A 24,078-nucleotide genomic window follows, 5' to 3' on the forward strand; every position below is an offset into this window, starting at 1 on the left:
TTGTTAATATAATAAACTAAATTTGCGATCATTTACGGAGAGAAGTGCGACGACTGGATCACTGTGTACAGAAGATTGATATGCCAACAAACACTTTCCAGACAACAATATATCTTGGATAAGTCGCTCCACAACATTGACACCAGGACCGTTGACTTCCTATGAGGCCACATATATACTTATTTCATAATGGAAGTATGTTATTTTATAGTAAATATATGTTTACTCGTGTTCTGCATTAAGCACCAACATTTTAGTGAATAAATATACCATATATCTTCATTATTTAAGTAATGCTAGGAGGCTTTGAGTAGCTTTGGGTCATTAGGTGAACAGAATCTCCAATAGATGGGGCGAGAGTCGCGCTATCTCTCGCCCGAGCGAGAGTCGAAACTTATTTTAGAATTGATATATCTTTGTCCTCCAACAAGATATATTTCCTTTGGTGCACTCACAATAACGAGCATATCTCTGTCTTTCTGAAGGCATATAATATTTTAGGCTTTATAAGCGTATCTTTGTTAATTACACACTATATTGGCAAGTGCGTAGGCTTCTGCATTCCATGACCGACAAGCTACTGAATATTATTCAGTTATTCAATGGTTATTCGCAAGATTATTGAAATTGAAATTGAAATAAGTTTATTGAGGTAAAATACACACAAAGGGATGAGGTAGCTCAAGCTATTCTCACCCCATACCCGCAAGATTATGGTTTAGACTGCAATAGTTGCAGAATTGGCAAATAAAAAATACCGATGCCCTATATAGTTTTGAAATGGTTAAGACTACCAGATGCAGTTTAATGCTGACAAATGTAAGGTTGGGGGCTAGGTAAAGATGAAATAGATGGTGTAGATTGTTAAGAGTATTAACTTTTTTGCAGGTGGTAAATTCTCCCCGAGCTGGCACTGCTCTCCAGCCTGGGATGTTGATTGGTTAGTCTTCAACTGCCTCCCAACATGGTAGTGAGGTCCTGAGCTGACATGCAGTGAGGAACGTGGAAAGCTTCCTGAATTGGCACATGGTATGCCTCCCTTTCAAACCAGCAGCTGGCACAAATGTTCCAGCTAAAATCAGAATAGTGGATGAAGCCCACACAAAAATGTAAATGGACCCCCCCCCCCTCCCTTTTGACACTGAACAGTTGGGAGGAAGGGGGGGGGGGAGAAAGTGTGGCTTATAGTTCTATTGCTACATTGGAATTAGAGGGTAGAAGTTAATTGCTAAAAACCTATTAAATATTAGGGTATGGAAGTCTAGGCTTAGGCTAGTGGGTACCATATCTGCAAGTTTAGTCCTTTCAGGAATGTATGGTATGTTGAGATTGTGAAAATTGTAATGTGGGGCATTAGATCTTAAACATCATAGTTGAGGGCGTTTTATTAATAATTTTAATGAAATATAAATCTTGTTTAGTTAACATTAAATGTTTGTTAAATAAGCTTTAATCTATAAATGTATAACACTGTTAAGGGTAATCATGAGTCAAATAAAGTTAATGGCAGGAAAAGTTTTGTTCTAAGTGATGGTATTTTTCCCTTGAAAGTAAAAAAAATAATCAATGTTTACTTTAGCTTGGTTTTAAATTTATATAGTTTTCCAGAATGTGGTTTGGAAAGTCCAGAAGTCCCTCTGTCAGTTGGAAGAGTTAATTTTAACAGAATCAGGTGAGTTGTAGTAAAGGTTAATCTGAATAGATTTGCATAAAAGTAAAAAAATAGTAAAAACTTAAACAATATAGCATTGGCTAAAGATAAATGTAAATTGCCATTGAAGTGCAGTTGTGGATAGTTTCTCAAATGACATTTACTGAAACTTGGCAAATTGATGCCATATATATTTATATTGCTAAATTAGATCTTTACTGCTACTAGGATATGTAGGAAAGGTAAATTCCTTAAAGAATTTTTTTACATCTGAATTTGTAAAGTAAAGCAAGATTGGCTTTAAATCTGAAATTAATTTGTTGAAATATTTTTCAGGTGAAAGTGATTATGATGCATGGACTGGCTTGGAGTGAGGCTCCTTTACTCTGCAAAAGGAAATCTACAAAAGTGGGCGAGTTTGAATTTGATGTTTTAGCTATATCAATGACCTAATCTTAATTCTCTTATCTAGTCCATTTATAGGTGTGTAACCATGTCCTACTGTTACAACCCACAGGGGATGATGTGGTTTGTACTGATCCTACCCCATGTCATAAAAGGGGACCAGGCAGTCCTGCAGATTTCCCTGGCTTGGCTTTTTCAGAGCTTTGCTCTACTACCCATCTAATAGATGGACTAGATTTGCATAGGTTTAGGGACCCTTAACAATGGTTACATTGTTAATTCTCACAGGGCTTGTTTGCTGAATGGGTGGATGCATCTAAAACTTTAGTGCCTGGCATGCATTGTACAGTGCTTTCAGTAAAGCATATGTACAATGTGTTGATGGCACTAAAGTGGTGGATGTAATGCACCCATTTGGGGAACAAGCTCTGCACTAAAATCAGAGGAAGGGATAGGCCTTGCTGAGCCTATCTTAAAAGATAGGCTGTTAGGATTTTTTGGGCTTATTATTAGGCATTGGTGATAATAAAAGTAGTGTCCCTGTTTAATGTTTATTTTTCTTTTACAGGTGATTGTCTCTGGAGTTGTCTTGGCCTTTTGGATCTTCTGTTCATCTAGGAGCATCTATCTGTCCCACAACCTGAAACAGTAATAAATATTAGATGTATTATAAATACTATATGTAAAACTTATTAAATAAATCAATTTTAATGAAACTACTTTATATACCTTATCCTGAAATTATGCTGGAAATTATTGTTTACTACTATTGATGCAATGTTTAAACATCTGAAATTTTTTTACTTTGAAAATAAATACTTGGTAAAATTTACACCTATTTGTAACTTGTTACATAGGTGCATGCAAAATGCATTGAAAAGATGTAAAAGTGGACTACCTATTCAATTTACATAAACTAACAAATATTGCAAATTAGTCTGAAATATTAAAGTGGAAGAAACTTTAGTCAATATTTTAGTTTTCATATTAAAGTAAATTTAAAGCTATGAAACACCTAAGCTTTGTACAAATTATGATTAAATTAATTAAAGATCATTGTTAAATTTACAAAACATTAGAAAAGTGACACAAGCATCTATACAACATGGTTTTCACAGTCTTTTGTAACTTAAATTTAATCAAAGCTCTTAAATGATTTGTCTGCCACACTCTTCAGATATTCTGAAATGTTTTACCTAGATTAAAACCATCATTGTTTGAAAGGGCAAAACAGATTACTCTCAATTGGTTTGACCTAACATCTGCAAGGTCCTGAAGGAATGGAATTTTTTTGGGTAAAACTGTTTGCTAAAAACAAACCCTGCCTAATGAACCTGCTCCTTTTTTTGAGAAATGGTAATTGCAACATTACCAAAGGCCATTGTTTTAATAGCCAAAGTACCAAATGAAAGACCAAGAAGCAACAAACAGGTACATGGTAGAAAGGACAAAAGAAAGAAATGACTGGGAAAAATGCTGTCATACCACAAGGGGTCTTAACCCTTGTCATATACATCACTGACATTAATCTAAATATTACCAACCACAAAAATTGCTGATAACATGTTATAACAAAAATAAAGATTATAATATTGAGGCCTTAATGCAGATCTCTAACTCTACAAATAGTAACAAGACTGGCAATTTCTTAATATAAAACAGAAAAAAATCCAAGACCTTGCACGTGAGCCAGAACAATCCATATCACAACTACCACATTAAAATGAAACAACAATGAAGGTAAGGTAATTACCAAAAGAAGGCACCAAACCGGGAAGGCCATGTAGCACCATCAAAGTGCGAAATAATCAGAGGGCGCTAAATATCACCAAGAATGCCAATATGAGACCAAAAACGCATAAGGCGAACGATATCAAAAGTATCAGATTCACCTAGAATTCTATCGAGGGACGGTCGCAAAGCAAGACACACGCTCGTCCTGGAAGTCAAGACATTCAACAAGGATATGCACAACTGTAAGAGGGACAATAAGGAGCAGGGCGGCGCTCCATTAAGTGACCGTGGGTTAAGCGGGTATGACCAACCCACAGCCGTGCCAAGGCAGTGCCCCACCGCCGGTTACGGTGGTAGGAGGAAGGCCATGGGAACACACTAAGTTTGAGAGTACGCAGCTTGTTACCAACCACAGAGGACCAACAACCCTGCCAACGGGGAAGAATGAATAACAGGATAAAAGTCGGAATAAGGAATACCTTTACGGGAGATGGGACAAGAATGGATAGCTTCCTTAGCGGCAGCATCCGCACGCTCATTGAAACACCAATATGGCTGGGAACCCAGCAAAACTCTACTGATTTAAATTTACTAGAAATAAGAAACAGCCAATGTTGAATCTCAATGACCACCAGATGGACAGGATTAAAGGACCCTAGAGCCATGAGGGCACTACGAGAATCAACTACAACCACAAAGGAGGAATGAGAATGAGAAAGCAAGAGACAAAGAGCATAGAGAATAGCATAAAGTTCTGCCGTAAAGACGCTAGCCTCCGAAGGGAGGCGACACATGTAAGTACGGTCAGGAAAAACAACAGAGTAGCCCACACCATCCGCAGACTTAGACCCATCAGGGAAGATGGAAATAGAGTGGGAGTGCGAAGAAAAGTGCTCAAGGAAGAGGCTTTTCAGAATTGTAGGAGGGGTAAAGGCTTTAGTAATACAAGTCAAGGACGTACAAAACTTGGGAAGGGGGACTCTCCACGGAGGTAATGAAGGAACAATACGAGGAGAAACATTAGAAATATGAACAGAAAGAGAATCCTGTAAGCGAGATAACTGGACAGAAAGTGGGAGACAATGAAGAGGAACAGGAACCACAGGAGGAGGAAAAGTCAATGCACGACAGAGGCGAGAGGAAGGATGTTGGAAGGACCGCGCAAGATAGCGAAGACAGTAGCGATCACGGCAGTCCTGAAGAGAGAGAAAGCCAGTGTCAACATACAAACTAAGGGCGGGAGTCGAACGAAAGCCACCAGAGCCGAGACGCAACCCAGTATGGTGCAAAGCATCAAGACGGCGAAGAGTAGAAGGAGAAGCAGAAGAGTATGCAGGGCAACCATAATCGAGTTTAGACAGGACGAGAGAGGAGTGCAAATAGAGGAGCGTGCGCCTATCCGCTCCCCAAGAAGTATGGGACAAAACCTTAAGGAGGTTAAGGGCCTTAGAGCATTCAACTCGGAGGCAAGAGATATGGGCTGACCAAGACAAACGAGTGTCAAAGACTAACCCGAAAAGCTTCGCGGAATCCCTGTACACAATGAGATGACCATAAAGCAACAACAATGAAGTAAAGGTCCTTTCAGTAAGAATCTATCATTCACTGACAGTTGCTGCAGTTAAAAATAAAAGAAAATACAAGTCCCTAGAAATAAACAAGCAACCTTTTTGACTAAGGAAAAGAAGGTAGTTATTCTACTGTATAAGTCTAAGTATTCACTTAGATAACTGTATCCAAGCATAGAGGTTCCCCCCCCCCCCTTCTTCCCTTTCAGAAAAACATCTACTTTCGAAAAAGTTTAACATTGGCCAACAAAAATGATTCCAGAACTAAATTGCCTAATACCAGGAACAACTGAGAGCCATGACAAACACTGCAACCCTCTCTTACCCCCAAGTCTTATGCTATTTATGATCCAAGGTAATTTGAGATACTATACTGTACTTCCTACAGACGAGTCTAGTGAGAGGGTGATCTCCTGGCGATTAAATTGAAGCACGATACAGGTGTCAACGAACATCAGTCAGCCCACTTGTCAGCACAGTGGATAACTAATGACATCATAATCTGCAGTGTTGTATGCCTCCCTGTGGCCATTTAAATCAATAAAACACAGGGTTGTGGCAATGTTTACAGCATAAGGCAAGGTATAGAGGAATCCTGGAATGCCATGTAATGTGTAGTCCTTGAATGTGCTTTAGGCAACCAAATTGAATAACAACATTTCTGGTGTTCGGCTATATAATCCGACTTTCTCATTCGGTATAATGTTTTTAACCTAAATAGGAATTCACTTTAAAGGTCAATTTATTTGGAAAGTGCTAACCAGATTCCAAATTACTGAGCTCTGAAAGTACTACAAGGCAAGTTTAACCGAATGAGTGTTTGCCTATCCATACCCCCATGAGGTATGTGACAACACTGAATAAAGAAAGGGTCTTTGAGCATTCACCGTGCAGGTATTTGACATGACCAATATAGCCAAGTGTTAAAGATCATTCTAAGCAGTTCTGCACAATCCATATACTATCAATTAATATAATTGTACAATGGTGCTTGGTGGATGATATTTCCTATTAAAACTCATTGGACAACTGTTTGTATTAGACATTTTAAACCTACAAATGTTAGCCCTAGATATCGCACTACAGTATTAATTACAAGATGAACAATGTAAAATCAATACCACAACAGCAAAGGATGACGGCTTTTCAACAACCGACAAACACACAGGTCTAACACCAGCCATCCCGAGAGAGGACGTCCCAAGCATGTACACCCCACAACTTTACATCACCTTTGCTACCTCACGCGAGCACGCAACAGCATGATGATGCCATACTCCCAAACCAACTCCATGCACTTTGAGGCTTTAACAACTCAACATTTAAAAAGTTGATTTAAAAAATCAAACACCTGAATTTTTCCCTAATTAAATTTACTAGAGAAATGCACACCAAGCCATGAAACTTACAATGAAGATGAACAAACTACACACAACTGTCACCAAACTTCCACATACCACCCCCCTCTCACTCCTGCCCTCCCTCCTTAAGTGCTCTGATTGGCTGAGCACCTGAGCCACCACCACTCACCTCTTGTTGCGAGAGCCTAAAGCATGTTTGGTTGCACTTTAAAAGTTCCCGAGTGTACTCGCCTAATTGTGAGTACCGCCTGCCCGGTTCACCATTTTGTTTTTCAATCTACCTCAATTTACCCCTTTACAGTCAAATATTATGCAAAATTCTGTTAAAGACTTGTCCCTTCTTAACTTAAATAACTGCTTTGGCCATCTGCAATCTTTCTAGGTGGGTAAAAATGACTCTTGAGGCCAGAAAGGACTTATCAGACGGCGATCATAACAATACGGTACACACACAAAATCACAACCTGATATACACCAAGCAGAAAATCCACTGGAGCTGTGAGGCGACGTAAACCCTTGCCCAAGGCACTGGCAGCTGCATACTCTACCACAGTATATTACTGACTTTGTAAAAGTCTTACAATCGGATTTCCCCATAAATCACAGCAAGTTTTGAGGCCCCTCCTTGAGTCAACGTCTTACGTAAGACCTACAAGCACTCAGGTGAAGGCTGAAGCAGTTCAACACCATACGCCCCAACTTCAAATACACAGTTGAGAGGCGGGACCAAAACGTGATTTTCTGTGTGTGCCTGAAGTTGGGGCATACGGTCTTGCTTCACCCTTCACTTTACCCTTCACCGGCATACTTCAGGGGTTTTATTTAATACTTGGACTGGCTTCAGTAGGGCCTCCAGACTTTCTGTGGCTTCACAAGTGTCACGTGAATCCCCTGCATAGCAGTGGAACTGCCTTTTCCCTTCACCTTCAATGCCTCTGCACTGAAAGTATACATCTACACCAGCCCAGAAGAGTCATCAGTCCTGCCACCTCTCCATACCCCCCAGGGCCTGGCACGGCCTGGTACGACTCAGAGGCAAGCCGGGCGCCACTGCTAACTGGCAATTTGTCCCCACAAACAAGCAGTTAGCCGCCTTCAACTGACAGTGGTACAGCTCAACACAAAGGCACCGCCAGCCACAACGAGCAGTTTGCTAGTTGACCAGATGTCCACCTCGTGTTGACACTGGATGAGTCATCACCGCCGGACTATATAAAGAGCGCTGCCTCCCTGGAGAGGCAATCTCTCCCTTAGTGCTCTAGGATCACCTTGGTGTCTCTAACCCGTCGTCCACTTCCAGCCAACATCATGTGACTGATGCCATGGTGGTATGGTAGCTGTCTTCAGAACACCAGTATATCTTCATACTTTTATTCATTGCTTATAGTTTATTTTTTGCATTTAAGGTCATACTAACTTGGTCACCTTTGCATTACATGATAGTCAAGTATTGTCATGTGTTATTTTTGTTCATTACTATTTCAGTAAATTGTTTAATTATTTATTTGATAATTTTCATTTGTTTCCACCTGCAACTTACACACTGCAAGGCCAATAGCAGCATTTCTTTCATTTATGTGAGGGAGAGCCATACCATCTTGGTTCAGTATAGCTGTGATACCATAACCCGTCACACAAGATATCCAGTTGTAAGACTTTTACCATCAGTGGTGGTAGAGTATGCAACTGGCAATGCCTTTGTTACAGGTTCGCTTCATCTCACAGCCCCAGTGGATTTTCTCACACATTTGAATACATGAAACAACTTTATTTGATACATTCCAAACCAAAGTACTGTACAGTACAGTAATTATCAAACCATTAAATGTGTGGGATAATCATAGTGCGCTAAATATCACTAACGTCGCCAATACAAGAACAAAAACGCATACGGCGAACAATATCAAAGGTATTGAATTTACCAAGAATTTTATCGAGGGACAATTGACAGTGAGGGATGGTCGGGAAGCAAGACACGTAAGTCCTGGAAGTCAGGACATGTAGAGACAACGGTTTGGACAATAAGAAGCAGGGCAGCGCTCCATTAAGTGCCCGTGAGTTAAACGTGTATGACCAATATACAACCTCGCCAGAGCCGTTTCCCACCACCGTTTACGGTGGTAGGAGGCAGGCCACGGGAACACACTACAGTACTCTTAAGAGCACACAGTTTGTTACCAGTAACAAAAGACCAACAACCCTGACAACGGGCAAGAATGGGGAAATGAATAACTGGGTAAAAGTCATAATAAGGAATACCTTTACGGGAGATGGGACAGGTGCGGATAGCTTCCTTAGCGGCAGTGTCCGTACGCTCATTTAAGAACACACCAATATGGGTGGGAATCCAGCGAAATTCCACTGTCTTAAATCTACTAGAGATAAGAAACAGCCAATGTTGAATTTCAACTACCAAAGGGTGGACTGGATTAAAGGATTCTAGAGCCATGAGGGCACTGCAAGTGTCAACTACAAGCACACAGGAGGATTGACAGCGAGAAAAGAGTTGATGAAGAGCATAGAGAATAGCATAAAGTTCTGCCATGAAGATGCTAGTCTCCGGAGGCAGGAGACACAAAGGTGCAGTCAGGAAAAACAACAGAGTAGCCTACACCGTCTGCAGACTTAAGACCCATTGGTGAAGACGGAAATAGAGTGGAAGTGTGAAGAAAAGTGTTCAAGGAAAAGGTGATTTAGAACTGTAGGAGGGGTAAAAGTTTTAGTCATGTGGGTCAAGGCTTACAGAATTTAGGAACGGGGACCCCTCCATAGGGGCAAAGACGGAATGACACGAGGGGAAATATTGGTAACACAAACTGAAAGAGCATTTTGTAAGAGAGACAACCGTACAGAAAGAAATAGGTGGTGAAGGGGAACAGGAACCACAGGATGGGTAAAGGTCAAGGCATGACATAAGCAAGAGTGAGGGTGCTGTAAGGACCGTGCAAGGTGGAGAAGACAGTAGCGATCATGGCGATCCTGTAGAAACAGGATGCCAGTTTCAACATACAGGCTTAGGGTAGGTGTCGAAGGAAAGGTACCAGAGCCGAGCCGTAACCCAGTATGATGCAGTGTGTCCAGATGGTGAAGGGTAGAAGGAGAAGCAGACGAGTAAACAGGGCCATAATCGAGTTTAGACAGAACGAGAGAGGAATGTAAAGAGAGGAGCAGTGTTGGTAGCTCCCCAAGAAGTATGGGACATGACCTAAAGTTAGTTAAGGGCCTTAGAGCATTCAACTCGGACGTAAAAAATATGGGGCGACAAAGACAAACGAGTGTCAAAGATTAGCCCTAAAAGCTTTAGCAGATTCTTTGTACAAAAGGGGATGACCCCTGTTACCTAACAGTAAATAGGTATCTGGGAGTTAGCTGTTACAGGCTGCTTCCTAGGGGGGTGCGTGTGTGGGAGAAAAAAAAATTTAGTAGTTAACCACTGAACTGCTCTGTCTCCAAATAACACCCTGGTGCACAAGAAATAAATTCTTTCCAAAAAATTTTTTTCTCTTCTTATATTGTTAAAATGCAGAGTCTGATCACGGGGAAACTAAACAAAAAATATTGTATGTGACTTACTTTAGCTGCGATGGAGCTGGGAAGTTGAGCAAATTATGGGTGCTGAGCGTTGGAGCGATGGGGGTCTGTCGGCCCCGCCACCCCGTGCGACGGCAGTTGCTGCGAATAAAATGTTGCGCAATTATTTTGAAGTTTCTCATTCATTTCTTCCTTTTTTTTGGCTGTAATATTATTTAAAAGTGTGCAATTTGTGGAATTTATATAATTCAAAGTATAGAACATCGCTATGCTCAAAATTATGGGCCTCATATATGCGACATATTCTACAATCAAACAGTGCTTTTGCTGTTATTACACTATATACACACATTGTATATACCCATCTACGTATGTATTCACCATAACGATCCACTATGTTGGTATGGTGAGCCCAAAAAACATGAGTGAGCTGCCACACCCTGCCAGTCCTCCCTCCCTCCTCCAACACATTACTCGCCAACATTCCTCCTCCCAAAATACTGTTATTGTGTTTTTATTTACACACGTTATGTATAAGTATGTACATGTTTTATTCATGTACATACGTACATACTTGCCATCTCCTCACCTCTCTCTCTTGCCTACTTAATGCTCTTGCTTCCCTCATCTCATCACAATCGACTTTATAATGGTCCAGGACGGATCGAAATGTCGTTGTCTATTCAATTTCCAGTGTGTGGTTTGGTCAACAATGAAATCTTCATGCAAGATCTTATAAAGAAAACCCCTAGAACGAGTTTTGCAGATACGAAAGAGTTTAAGGTGAGTAGGGGATGGTTTGAGAAATTTTGAAAAAAGACGTGGTATTCATAGTGTTGTGAGGCATGGTGAGGTGCCAGCTCAGACAAAGTAGGGGCTGAAAGATTTGTTCGTGATTTTAAAGATTTTGTAGATACTGTATTGATGGATATATTCCACAACAAGTGTTTAATTGTGAGGAGACATGGCTATTCTGGAAAAAATTGCCGAAGAGGACATACATTACCCAAGAGGAGACGTCACTGCCCGGACACTAGCTAACTTGGGCTAACTTGTGTCAGGATAGGCTAACTCTTGTGCTGTGTGGCGATTTGAAAATTAAACCCTTGCTCGTGTATCATTCCGAAAATCCAAGAGTTTTAAAAAATATATAACGTGCAGAAAAACTGTGATGTAGAGTGGTTTGCCCTGCCATCAAAAAATATCTGCAAGAGAAAAGTTTGACACTAAAGGGCCTGCTTCTCGACAATGCTCCTGCTCATCCTCCAGACTTGGAGGATGCATTGTTGGGGCCACTTTTTTTTTTTAGGGATATTCCTGCATGGGCCCTAAGTTTCTGGCTAATGAACCAATGACATGAAGGAGGAGTTTTCAACCTACCTTTTGTTAGGTGTGCAGGGGTCAATAGGCTGAACATAATGTCAGGAGCAAAGGGGGGCGTTTGCCTCTTCAAACACAATTGTGACCATCTTCATCTCTTCAAACTATCCTAAATGCTCTCTTCACCTGTCTGACCAAATTGGGTGTCCAGACCACCTTTGAATCTGAAATTGTAAAATTAATAGTGATTTCAGAATATTCAGTCCATTTATACTAACAAAATTATATACAGTATACTGTAATTGAAATTTTACAGAATGATAAAGGCAATTTAGTAACTTTGTTAAAATGCACATGGGGGAAATACATGAAAATAGGTTAATATGGTTTGTAAGGTTGATGGGAAATGTTTATTACTTTTATGATTTAAAAGATGTATAGCCCTGATACTCCATCCTGGGTGCATTCCACCAGGTAATGACCACAGCAAAAGTTTTCTACGAGGCTCTATTGTCACACAAACTTTTCACATTTTCAAACTTGATTCATCTTTTTCCCCCTCGTTCCAGGGGTTTTCTTTAAAAGGTCTTCATGCAAATGCCTTGGTTTCTCACAAATGATGGCCTCTGAAATGCTATCACCTGCTAACTCCTTGTTGTGTATCCAAATTAATAAAAACTTTTTAACATCCTCAAGTGTTTGTGTTCTTTGTTTCGGGATTGTTGATATGCCTTTTGCCACTTTAATGCTCATAATGTCCTTTTTCTTAGCAAGTATAGTGCATATTGTTGACATAGATTTGTTGTACTGCCTAGCTAGTTCAACAACTTGTGCACCATTTTGATGTTTATGAATGCTCTCGTTTTTCCTCTATGGTCATTCTCACATGTGTTTTCTTGGCTTGAACCTTACCACTGGCTTTCTTGGGACTCATGGCAAGATATATCATAACAAATTTTATGTTCAAATAGCCAAAAATCCCAAAACAAATGTAATGCTTTACAAAGAATTCAGGAGCGATACTTACTAGGCAGGAGACACTGGTAAACTGAGGCGCGATCACCATGCCACCACGCGCTAGGTCAGCCCATACGTATATCAACAAACTCCTTTCCCGAGGCAAAGTTTGTAACCCGATTCAAATTTTTCGAAGAAATTAGGCTCGTAACCCGAAAAGTTCATAAATATTCATTCGTAAGCCGAGGTGTCACTATATATAACTAAAAAATTAAACTCAGGATTACTTTCAACCCCCACCCCTTTTGCTCTACTCCATCGCCACCTACCTTCACCCTCCTCTATGATGTACTCTTCCATAGACACCTACGTTCACTGCATATAATGCTCCCCTCTACTCCTCCATCGTCACCTACTTTCACCCCCCCCTCTGCCCTACTCCTCCAGGGTCGCAGACAATTTCACGATCATGAGAACTACGAGTTCTCTAACCACTCTCACACTCCTACTCTCTCACCAGTGAGGGGGAGGGAAGGAGGGAGGAAATGAAGGAAGAAAGGTGGGGGAGAGAGAATAGGCAGGGGGGAGGAGGGCCTAGATACATTTCTTCCATATAGATAGGTAGACTGAGGGAGAGCTGCTTGCCAAGAGCCCTATCAGACAGGCTTCCTATTCCTCAACCCTCCCTAATATGCCACATCCTGGTCAGGACAACTTGCTCGATTGTTATTCTTGGTGTGACTCGAGAACTGACCTCGAGGCGGGGCATGGGCATGGATTATCTCCCTGGGGCACGCACCTCCCTGCCCCAGCTCTCTCTCTCTCTCTCACATAATCTATCAAGGGTCTAACATGAGGTCATTGTGCCTACCAGAAGTGTATATGTCCAAGGCTGGCCACCTGTTTGGACCATTCAAATGTATAAACACGTAATTAGTCTATTAAAATTATATATAATGCTACAATTATAAATTAATTTGTTCATGGTCATTCGTTTATCAGTATTTTATTATGAGGTATATATACGCATGTATGTATACGTTGACGTACACATATATGATTATGTGTATGGAATGATTATGATTATGTGTAATCATATATGATTATATCTAATGGAATGCATTAGTAAGTGATGTGGTGGAGGCTGACTCCATACACAGGTTCAAGTGTAGATATGATAGAGCCCAATAGGCTCAGAAACCTGTACACCTGTTGGTTGACAGTTGAGAGGTGGAACTAAAGAGCCAGAGCTCAACCCCAGCAAGCACAATTAGGCGAGTATATGAACGAATGCACATGTACACTTTCAAATGAATTAAGATACCTTGAGATACACAATGACTTAGTTTAAATAGTTTAAACACATTATGGTACTGATTTTGACATGCTGATGTCTGGAAGGGAGAGGGGGTGTGGGGGTTATTGTCTGAGGTGGAGGACCAGAGGAGGGGGTCAGTGGAAGGATGGTGGCTGGAGGGATGCCATTGTTCTAATGGTTATGAAAACAATTATTGATGGCAGGAATTCAGTGGGTGTGTACTTCACCCGCACCATCACCATACTGTGCCCTGCTACAACCCCCCCCCCCCACTCCACCCATGCTGTGCGGGGCGTATTACACATTATGGGATAACCGACTGTCTGTCCATTCCTGTCTGCTCGTTATGCTGCCCTTCCTTTTGAAAATTGTCTGCTTTATCGACTTCCTTCAAGACCACACGTTAGCCTCTTATCACGCCCTCTTACCACTCTCAGGGAGCCGGCTCTTCTATACAATAGCTACCACTCAGTCCCCAAGGTGAAAGAGTGTCCGGGGATATGACTTGTTACGTGTACTTATTTGCGATTCGTTTGGGCTGTCACGTCTGGTGATTAGTGTTGGGTAAGGCTAGGCCAGGTCAGGTCAGACTAGGCCAGGTCAGACTAGGCTAGGTAAGGCTAGGCCAGGTCAGGTCTGGTCAGGTCTGGTCAGGTCTGGCTAGGCCAGGTCAGGCCAGGTCAGGCCAGGCCAGGCTAGGCAGGGTGAGAGAAGTAAAGCGGCAGGTACTTACGTTTCCGAGAAAGTAGCGGCGGTAGTATATTGTTGATTTAGATTCGACATCCTGAAGCTAGTAGGTGGCGGCCTCATCGCTCTCGAACTTCTTGTTGTTGTAGGGGATACGAGGCACACCCAATATCCCCCGTACATTGATCACATCGCACACTAATATTTTTACTATTTCGGACACCAGATTTGTCTGTTTCGTATATGTATAATTGTTCAATATTAAAACCACAATAGAATGCTCTTAACAGTTACAATTTTCAACTTAACAGCCATATAGTTGGCAAGAACGCCGCCCGCCAGTGCAAATGTCTCAGACCCTGTTGGAATATAACCAGTCTGTCAATCGGGTCAACCCAAGTGTTGCGTTTCCATGCGTTTCCAAAAGGGTCGCCCATGTTGGAATCGGTGAACGCCCTAGTAATATTGTTGAAAACATCTTAATAACTTATTAAACCAAAGGTCTTTTTATGTCAGAAGAACGGCAGAAACTAGATCTATATATGAAAACTCTTTCAGGACAAAATTTAAAGTAAAACTAAAGATATTTGTAGTTGTATAAAAGTTGCATTTTTCATCGGTCGTAGAGCCGGAAATCCGCAATATTCATCTCAGAACAATGCTTATTTCACGCAGAATCGTTAATAAACGTAAGATTTTTATACGTCTCAAGAAAGATAGAAACATAAATTTACTTTAATCTAGTTTTACATAATCTAGTTTTACTTTAAATTTTGTCCTGAAAGAGTTTTCATATATAGATCTAGTTTCTGCCGTTCTTCTGACATAAAAAGACCTTTGGTTTAATAAGTTATTAAGATGTTTTCAACAATATTACTAGGGCGTTCACCGATTCCAACATGGGCGACCCTTTTGGAAACGCATGGAAACGCAACACTTGGGTTGACCCGATTGACAGACTGGTTATATTCCAACAGGGTCTGAGACAGTACACATGTCCACATCCCAATGCCCGCCCTTCCAGGACTGGGGGTGCGGGGGTGTACAATAAACTATACCCACCTCCGGCGGCAGCTTGTCGAAGGCGGAAGTGTAGCCTAGACAATTTGTCATGATAATTAGTGATGGCTCTTATTTTGATTATGGGTCCGTAATCCAGTTAAGCTTTTATTCTTAATTTATATTACAGTGCTGGTAAAATACACTTCTTGATGATGAGTATGGAGTACAAATGAACTCATTGTGTACCCAAGTTCAAGTTCAAGTATGTTTATTGAGATAAGCAATAAATACATCTCAAAGGGATAGAGTAGCTTAGGCTATTTCAAGTCCCTCACGGGGCGCACAAATGCTGTGAGTACAAATAGACAAATAACATTACAAGAATCCAAACAAGAATTGTGTACCCTATACTCACAGGATGAGTATAGGATACACAATAAACTACCACTCACATCATGGGTATGGGTTGCACAAGAAACTATCGCGCAGAGGATGAATATGGAGAGCAAAGTAAACAAAGATTCACACGATGAGAAAGGGTTGCGCAATGTCCTATGACTCACAGGATGAGTATTAGCTGCACAATAAACTACAGGTCACAGGATAAGTATGGGTTGCACAATAAATTACAGGTCACAGGATGGGTATGGGCTGCACAAACTACCGGTAACAGGATGAGTATGGGATGCACAATAAATTACGGGTCACAGGATGAGTATGGGTTGCACAAACTACTGGTAACAAGATGAGTATGGGGTGCACAATAAATTACCGCACAGAGGATGAGTATAGGGTGCACAAACTGGTTGGGTAAATGGAAATGGTTGGGTACATTTCCTTTCACCTAATGCGACTATTCATGTGTCCGGACACCGGCGATGGTATTGGCTATTTATTTAACCATAACTTTGCATTCATTTAATAATTATATTAAGATATGTTTTCCTTGAAATGTAGTTACATTATCGTCTACATGTCTTTATTCTGACATAAAGACCTATGGCGTTACTTTGCATATATGCAAAGTAATTATAAAATTGATTGGCTTGTGTGGAGGCCTTCACACTCCCTGAGCGAGCCATCAAGTAACTATAAAAAGGCATATATCTTCACTTTCACTTCAGTTATATTTATGCCAAAGTATTAACATGCAGCTTATATTTATGTCTTTATGATGACATAGAAAACTTCGTTTATTACAATATCTAGATTAAATTAACATTGATCTTCGGAAGGTCATAGTTCCCATATCGGTAAGGAGAGCGTCGGCCATGAAGCCTTGTTTAAAGTATGAATATTTTTCCTCTCTAATAAGGTATAATCTCTGTGATGGATTCACAAAAACTATTTTATATCTGCCTTTCTGATAACATATACAAATATAATCTTTATTTGTGAATATTTGTTAATTAAGCAATATATCAGAGGGCGTGTAGGGTTCGGTGTTCAATGAACGAAAAGGACTGGATCACTGTGTACAGGAGGCTGATATGGCAGCAAACACTCTCCAGGCGACCATATATCTTGGATAAGTCGCTCCACACAATTGTCGCTTGGACTGTCGACTTCCTATGGCGTCACCTCTCACATATTTACGTCTCATTTCGTTATGAAATTAGATTATTTCAGAGTAAAAATAGGTTTGATCATGTTCTACGTGTAGCACCAACATTATAGTAAGTAAATATACCATATTTCTTCATTACTTACGTAATGCTAGGACGATTTGTGTAGTTTTGGGCCGATTTGGGCTGATTTGGGTAATTCTATGGACCGAGACCAAGAGGCCAGGCTACTTTAAAAGCATGTACAGTAGTTTGTTACCAGTAACAGAAAACCAACGATCCTGCCAATGGGCATGGATCAAGGAATGAATGACTGGGTAGAAATCAGAATAAGGAACACCTTTTCGGGAAATAGGACAAGTGTGGATAACCTTAGCGGCAGTGACTGCGCACTACTACCTGCCTCGGGGGCAGGCAGGTAGAAATGTGTCCACTCCACAACAGTGTTGATTGACAGTTGAGAGGCGGGCCAAAAGAGCAGAGCTCATCCCACTCGAGCACAACTAGGCGAATACACCCATTTAAGTTAATACCAATATGGCTGGGAATCCAGCAAAACTCAACCTGTTTAAATTGCCTAGAGACTAGAAACAGCCAACATAGGATTTCAACTACCACAGGATGTATAGGATTAAATTACTCTAAAACCACGAGAGCATTACAAGCCATAATGATAAAGGAGTGCTGTAAATATTTCAATTGGCACAAAATTATAATATATACAATAGAATATGATTTATAAAATTAAAGGAAATGGATCGTATATTGTATTATAGAAAACGTCTAGGGTAGGGTGCACTACACTACCGCCTACAGGATGGGGCATAGGATCCACACAGCCCCTCCCCCCTTACGTGATGGGAATAGGGACCATAACACCCATAGAACGGATATTAGGTTCAATACTACCAGCACATGTACTCTGTACCACCACGTGCACCCTGTGCTGTGCTTTGTCGAATAGGGAGCTTTATGTCAAGAGGACGAAAGGTATTAGTAAGATTTTTTAGTTCAGATATGAAGGGAAGGCAGAGCACAGTGCTAAAAGGGTTGGAAGCAGGTTTAGAATGAAAACAAATTTGTTTAGCTTGAGAACAGGCACAGTTGATAACACAAGATGGGTATGGGGTGCCTAATAAATGAACTAAACTAACTAACTTGATAAAATGTAAAGAGTAATCAAGGCGAGAGAGAGATTTGTAGATAAAGGAAATTTCAGAATCAAGAAACTGTGAGTGTCACTGATGCGTAAGGCGTGGAGGAAGAGAGAGACGAGGACACTCTTCTTAACAGAAGGAGGATGGTAAGAAAACAAGTGAATGTACATGCCACTATGCATGGGTTTGCGGTAGACAGAGAAAGAGAACCCGGACACAGAACTGTGAACGTTAACGTCAAGAAAATGAAGGAGGAAATTAGATTCCCATTAGATTACTTAATGCCCTTGCCTCCCTCGTCTCATCTCAATCGACTTGATAATGGTCCAGGACCCCATACCCATCCCGTGAGCGGTAGTGGACCCCGTACACATCCAACCCCATTAGGGTTGGGGACCCCATTAACATCCTACAGGTGGTAGTTGACCCCATACCCATCGAGTGACTATAGTTGTAGACCCTATATCCATCCTGAGGATACACTGGCAGTGTTGAAGGTAGCAATGTTCAGTGTACATGTTCCAAGTAGGAAAACTTGAGAGGCAAGACCGACGAGAGGCATCAAAATCAGAGGCTGGTGTCGCGTTATGTTATACCGTCGTTGTAGATGTTATCTAGTACCCGAGACGGTCTTCGTTGCCTTCCTATCAGGTTGTGGTCGTCTGAGGTGCAGGTTACGTTAAGACAGTTATAAGATTTTAAATCACAAGATAAACATACAGCTTTAACAGGCAGAACTGAAGAGATTGGAGCTGCAGAGGGCGTGTTGGAAGGAACTGGGATTAGAGCAGAATAATGTTTCTGAACAATGTCGTCCTGGACGTTAATAATTATTATAAAGCATAAATGTCCACACTTCAAGAAGTTAAAATCACTTAATTAGTCATTAACGAGCAATATCTTAAGTCACTTGAAACTAAATATTTAACATCATCCAGTGTTGTGCCAGGAACTTTGGGTTTTCAGATTTAGTCTATTATTGCATATACTGTATATTGTAGTTGTCGAGCAACCATTAACAGTTCTTGACTGACGGACGATTACAACTTCACTACTGCAAATGTTGCTCTGTTGCACCTGTTGTTCTGTTGCAACATTTACAATAGAATGTTGTATTTAGTTTGCGATTTAGATTTTGAAATTAACAATTTCAAACATTCAAGCTGGGGATCATTATTGGTTCATTAGAAACTCGTTCGTATTTCGGTAAGTGAAGGAGTGGTTGTTGGCCATTGATAATTGACTCTTCAGACGCGCAAAATGTTAACCAATGGAGTGAGTTTTAGAGTGAATGTCAACCAATCGGCGGCCGAGTTTGCTTGGCTGCTGGTTATAAAAGGGACGATGAGACAGAAGCACGTCAGTGTGTTTTACCTCACTTTTGGTATCCAGTTCCAGGTTCGTCTCTTGAAGTTTAGTTGTATGTGGAGGATCCCCTTCCATGTTGAGCGCCTCCCTCCCCCCCATGTTGCGCACCGCCCGCCCCTTCCCTCCCTTGTTACGCTGCCCCCCCCTTTCCTTTTCTCCTGCTCCCAGTACTGGAACTATTAGTGTACGGTTCCCCCCCCCCCCCCCCCCGTACACTACCACCGTTTAAAGATTTTCCTTGACGAATCGAAGGGTGGGTAGGTGTACAAAATGCTGCGTGTGGCATTATAGCAAATCCAAACTGGCTTGTGACGCTCTACCCCACTTGTATTATGCGAGAGGCTAGCCCTTAACGTCAGACCTTAATGTGGTTAAATACATACTATTTTAAGTGTACAATGAGGCTGTGACTCATACATCAGGCTGCGAGCAGCCCGTCCAACAGCCTGGTTGATCAGTCCAGTAACCAAGAGGCCTGGTCGACGACCGGGCCGCGGGGGCGCTAAGCCCCGGAAGCACCTCAAGGTAACCTCAAGGTAAGGTACAATGGGGTTAATAGTTCTTAAGACTACATATTCAAAACTAAATTTAAAGTTTTAATAACTATTTAAATTCAGTAGGCTAGAGATGTAATTAAAGTAGTGGGTAACTAGTGAAGTTTTCTAAATGGCCCTAGGATGTTAATCTTTAGGATGTAAATCAATGGGGTTAATGATTTTTCCCCCCATCAACGCCAATTACTGTATATAACTTTGTCGTGTATATACGTAAATCTTAAAATTGCCTTAAAGTAGGAGAGCACTTCAGTAGATTTTTCATTCATAATTTCAGTTGTAGTTGTGTAAATAGTTCTCTAATAAGAATTTAACGGAATAATTCGTCCTGACCATTGCACCTAAGACTTGACTACCGGTTCGTAGTGGTTGGCACCCCGGGAGTCTACACAAGGCAGTCAGAAGCTTGACACGCTCGCCTTGAGTAAAATTCAGATGCTAGTCTCGTGACGCTTCCCCACAGTGGATTGTTCTAGTTAAAAAAAGTTCTACAGTATAGCAATACACGTTGACTGTACTGAAGTTAGGACAATATTAACGTTTATTCTAGTTACACTTAATACCCCCTAAACTCCAAGAGCTGGCGCCCCTACGGCAGTTCGTTGTTGCCTTCAACCTCGTTCTGGAAGTTCCCGCGACGGCGCTGGAACCAATCGTATTGGCGTTTCTTTCCATTCAGACTTTAGGTTCCGTGACTTTCACCTGCTGCATGGGTGACAGCTTCTCCCGTATCAACCTACCCTGGCTTTGCACGTAGAGGCCACTCCAGAGCGCAACTCCATAGTATCCCGAGACTGAATGCCTAACGTCTGTCAAATGTAGACGGTTGACAAGCTTTTACTCTAGTGTAAAAATTTAAAATAAATGTTCGTAAGTAGGTTACTACAAAGGTGTAACATTAATGCTTAGTTTTTTTTGCTTTGCAGCACCCCCCCCCCCCTTTAAAGTTTCAGCCTCGGTCATCTACAAAACATCTAGGTTATCTAAAATCCTAGCCTAGAAGCTTAACAAATGATTTATTACCTTGGCTTGTCTTGGTAGCCATATTCTGAGTTTAGTTCATATATTATGCATCCCATAACTATCCTGTGGGAGGTAGTGGAAAAGGTTAGAGGCACATAATGGGCTCGGACTGAACCCCAGGTTCATACACCAGGGTTGTTTAATTACTCTTTAGTCGTAAAATAGTATTACGTTTCAGATTCCAGAATACTTCTACTTAAAATACTGGTGTGGGGGGGGTCTGGTGACGACTACATAGCCCCAAACGGCTTCCTGAGGTTAGTCTCCTGAGCAAAACCATTTGTCTGCACTAGTTTTCGTCTTCTCGCTTCCCAAACTTCCTTCAGGGAAGTCTAAGTCTCCAAAGACACCAACCGGTTTAAATAATTTTTTTCCAAGTTCCATATAACTTCCAACAGTTCACTCTTCAAACGGCACTTTTGTCCTTCCAATCCCTTCGTGCATTTAAGGTACCCCAGCTTCCATTCGCCCCTCAGCCCCAGCTTAATGTGGGGGTCTTAAATGCCACAATTTTCCACTCCATCCTGTGAAATGTGGTAACAAAGTAAAATGTTCTAAGTTTTTGTTAAACTCCCTAAATCCCATAGATCAAACTAGTAATGTGCTTGGAGTACCAAAGATGCAGGTTAGAATCCTCAACACTGCTCTTAATGTCCTCTTTAGGTTGGCAGAAGCTTCCCGCTAGTTGGTATCAGACAACAATAAGGAAGACTTCACAAAGAACGTTATCGGCAGAAGTGAGTTTTGTTAGTGTTTAACATGATCATAAATTATTGAAATACATGTGCATTAAATTTGTAAATATGGTCATCCTACTGAACTAATTTACCAACTGGCAAAGTTTTCTAAAACTACGTAATTGTTTTAGGTGGGATCCAGTTCATGTGAACAAGCGGCAACGAACGAGGCACGACGACCTGGAGGTGGTCATCCAGGTATTGATCTACACAAACTGCTTTCACTGGAGGGTCCGTATGGCTTGGTTTTACTTTATTAATTTGTCATACCTCTCAACTTATCACATACTGGGGGTTTGGTAGATTTAAGTGTAGGTTACTCATAAGGGCTGTAAGGAGGTCTGAAAAAGTAAGAATTAACTTATCACAGGTCTTAAGTCTTAACGTCAGTTATATCCTTTAATAATAATTCTCCTCCCCAGGCTCGGGCAACCACAGCCAGGCAACGAGGACTCTTGGACTACTGAAGAACATGTAGACTTCATAGTGGCACGACATTGCCTGTCACCAGTTTCTCATCTGAGACTAGCATTTGATATTTTGCCAGAAAATGGCCTAGGTTTAAAGAAGTGTAACTTTAAAATATTAAAATTTTAAACTAGCTCTTAATCTTCTAAATACCTTTTATCAGGTCTCTAAATGCTTCGTGTCTACACAACTTGCCACTAAGAACCTGAAGTGTTGCTATTTTTTTGTTAGAAAAATAAATCATAAAACCTTCCGTTAAGAAATTGGTGAATCGGATACTTTTGATATCGTTCGCCTTGTGCGTTTGTTCTCTTATTGGCATTCTTGGTGATATTTAGCGCCCTCTGATTATTTCGCACTTTGATGATACTATATAGCCTTCCCGGTTTGGTGCCTTCTTTTGATAACTACTTAATTGTACACAAATGCATAATTAGAACTCGTTAATTAGTTTTAGGAAGATAATGGGAGAAGTTTTACATGAAATTCTAGAAAGACGTTAAATAGTCTCAGGGATGTAATTTTGTTGGCCTTGTTCCAAATTTTGTGATGCACGCATGTTCAATGTTGAGCTTGTTCAATCTTGGTTTCAATTATGAACTAAGATTTTTACATTACTAACGGATATCCTTTTTACTTGGTTGAAGGAGACTTTCTATTTTACTGTTTTTAAAGATGCGACTACCACAAAAGGCCTGGCAAGAGTAACGTCAGCCTCGTAAATTGCATATTACTGAGACCTCACTCGCTTTAGTTTGTCCCCGCCCACTAAAGGGCAGTGACCCACATTGTGAAAAACCCTGGAGCAAGAGTACGGATGCTTGGGATTGTCACCTAAAACGGGAAATAGTTTCGTGAACACTCCCGCTGGTCTCCTGCGTTGTTCCCTTATTGTTTACTATTAATCCCAGCTCTTCAAAGATCTCGGTGTTGAGTGCTCTAAGGGCCTTACCCTCCTCCGGGTATTGTCTCATACTTCTTGGGGAGCGAATAGGCGCGCACTCCTTGCTTTACATTCCTCTCTCGTACTTTCTAAGCTCTAGTATGGTTGCCCTGCTTACTCGTCTGCTTCTCCTACTCTTCGCCGTCTTGATGCTTTGCACCATACTGGGTTGAGCCTCAGTTCTGGCGCCTTTCGTTCGACTCCCGTCCTCGGCTTGTATGTTGACACTGGCTTCCTATCTCTCCACGACCGCCGTGATCACTACTGTCTTCGCTATCTTGCGCGGTCGTTGCAACATCCTTCCTCTCGCCTCTGTCGTGCTTCAACTTTTACCCCTCCTGGGGTTCTTGTTCCTCTTTACCACCTCCCTCTTTCTGTCCGGTTATCTCTTACAGGATTCTCTTTCCGTTCGTATTTCTAATATTTCTCCTCGTGTTCCTCCTTTGCCCCCGTGGAGGGTTCCCCTTCAGCAGTTTTGTACATCCTTGACCCACATTACTAAAGCTTTTACCCCTCCTACGGTTCTAAAACGCCTTTTCCTTGAGCACTTTTCTTATCACTCCCACTCCGTTTTTGTCTTTACCGATGGGTATAAGTCTGCGGACGGTGTTGGCTACTGTTTTTCCTGATCGCACTTGTGTCGCTTACCTCCGGAGACTAGCATCTTTACAGCGGAGCTTTATGCTATTTTCTCTGCTCTTCGTCTCCTGCTTTCTCGTTGTCAGTCTT

The 24,078-nt window shown here is 41.3% G+C and overlaps 3 long non-coding RNA genes across 15 annotated transcripts; 2 read left to right on the plus strand and 1 right to left on the minus strand.

Moving 5' to 3' along the window:
- The first annotated feature begins 70 nt into the window (after positions 1 to 70).
- On the plus strand, positions 71 to 2,772 carry LOC138362691 (uncharacterized). 2 transcript variants are annotated; one of them, XR_011227888.1, is made up of 5 exons: positions 71 to 195; positions 889 to 1,109; positions 1,609 to 1,672; positions 1,988 to 2,063; positions 2,625 to 2,772. It is a non-coding gene; the product is annotated as an uncharacterized lncRNA (long non-coding RNA). The 2 variants fall into 2 exon arrangements; XR_011227887.1 differs by lacking the exon at positions 71 to 195 and adding an exon at positions 370 to 652.
- On the minus strand, positions 2,594 to 17,490 carry LOC138362690 (uncharacterized). Of its 11 annotated transcripts, XR_011227880.1 has the most exons (6): positions 17,440 to 17,454; positions 15,595 to 15,629; positions 14,579 to 14,891; positions 11,631 to 11,794; positions 10,293 to 10,391; positions 2,594 to 2,696 (listed from the first exon to the last, which is right to left on the minus strand). It is a non-coding gene; the product is annotated as an uncharacterized lncRNA (long non-coding RNA). The 11 variants fall into 11 exon arrangements; XR_011227884.1 differs by lacking the exons at positions 15,595 to 15,629; positions 17,440 to 17,454 and adding an exon at positions 17,471 to 17,490 and having other exon boundaries at positions 14,579 to 14,764; XR_011227877.1 differs by lacking the exons at positions 15,595 to 15,629; positions 17,440 to 17,454 and adding an exon at positions 17,471 to 17,485.
- Positions 17,491 to 19,605: 2,115 nt separating this feature from the next.
- Positions 19,606 to 22,541, plus strand: LOC123766338 (uncharacterized). 2 transcript variants are annotated; one of them, XR_006773804.2, is made up of 4 exons: positions 19,606 to 19,654; positions 21,865 to 21,938; positions 22,070 to 22,169; positions 22,361 to 22,541. It is a non-coding gene; the product is annotated as an uncharacterized lncRNA (long non-coding RNA). The 2 variants fall into 2 exon arrangements; XR_011227923.1 differs by lacking the exon at positions 19,606 to 19,654 and adding an exon at positions 19,888 to 21,458.
- Positions 22,542 to 24,078: the final 1,537 nt, after the last annotated feature.

Source organism: Procambarus clarkii, chromosome 9 (genome assembly GCF_040958095.1).
Source record: "Procambarus clarkii isolate CNS0578487 chromosome 9, FALCON_Pclarkii_2.0, whole genome shotgun sequence".
Taxonomy (NCBI): Eukaryota; Metazoa; Arthropoda; class Malacostraca; order Decapoda; family Cambaridae; genus Procambarus; species Procambarus clarkii.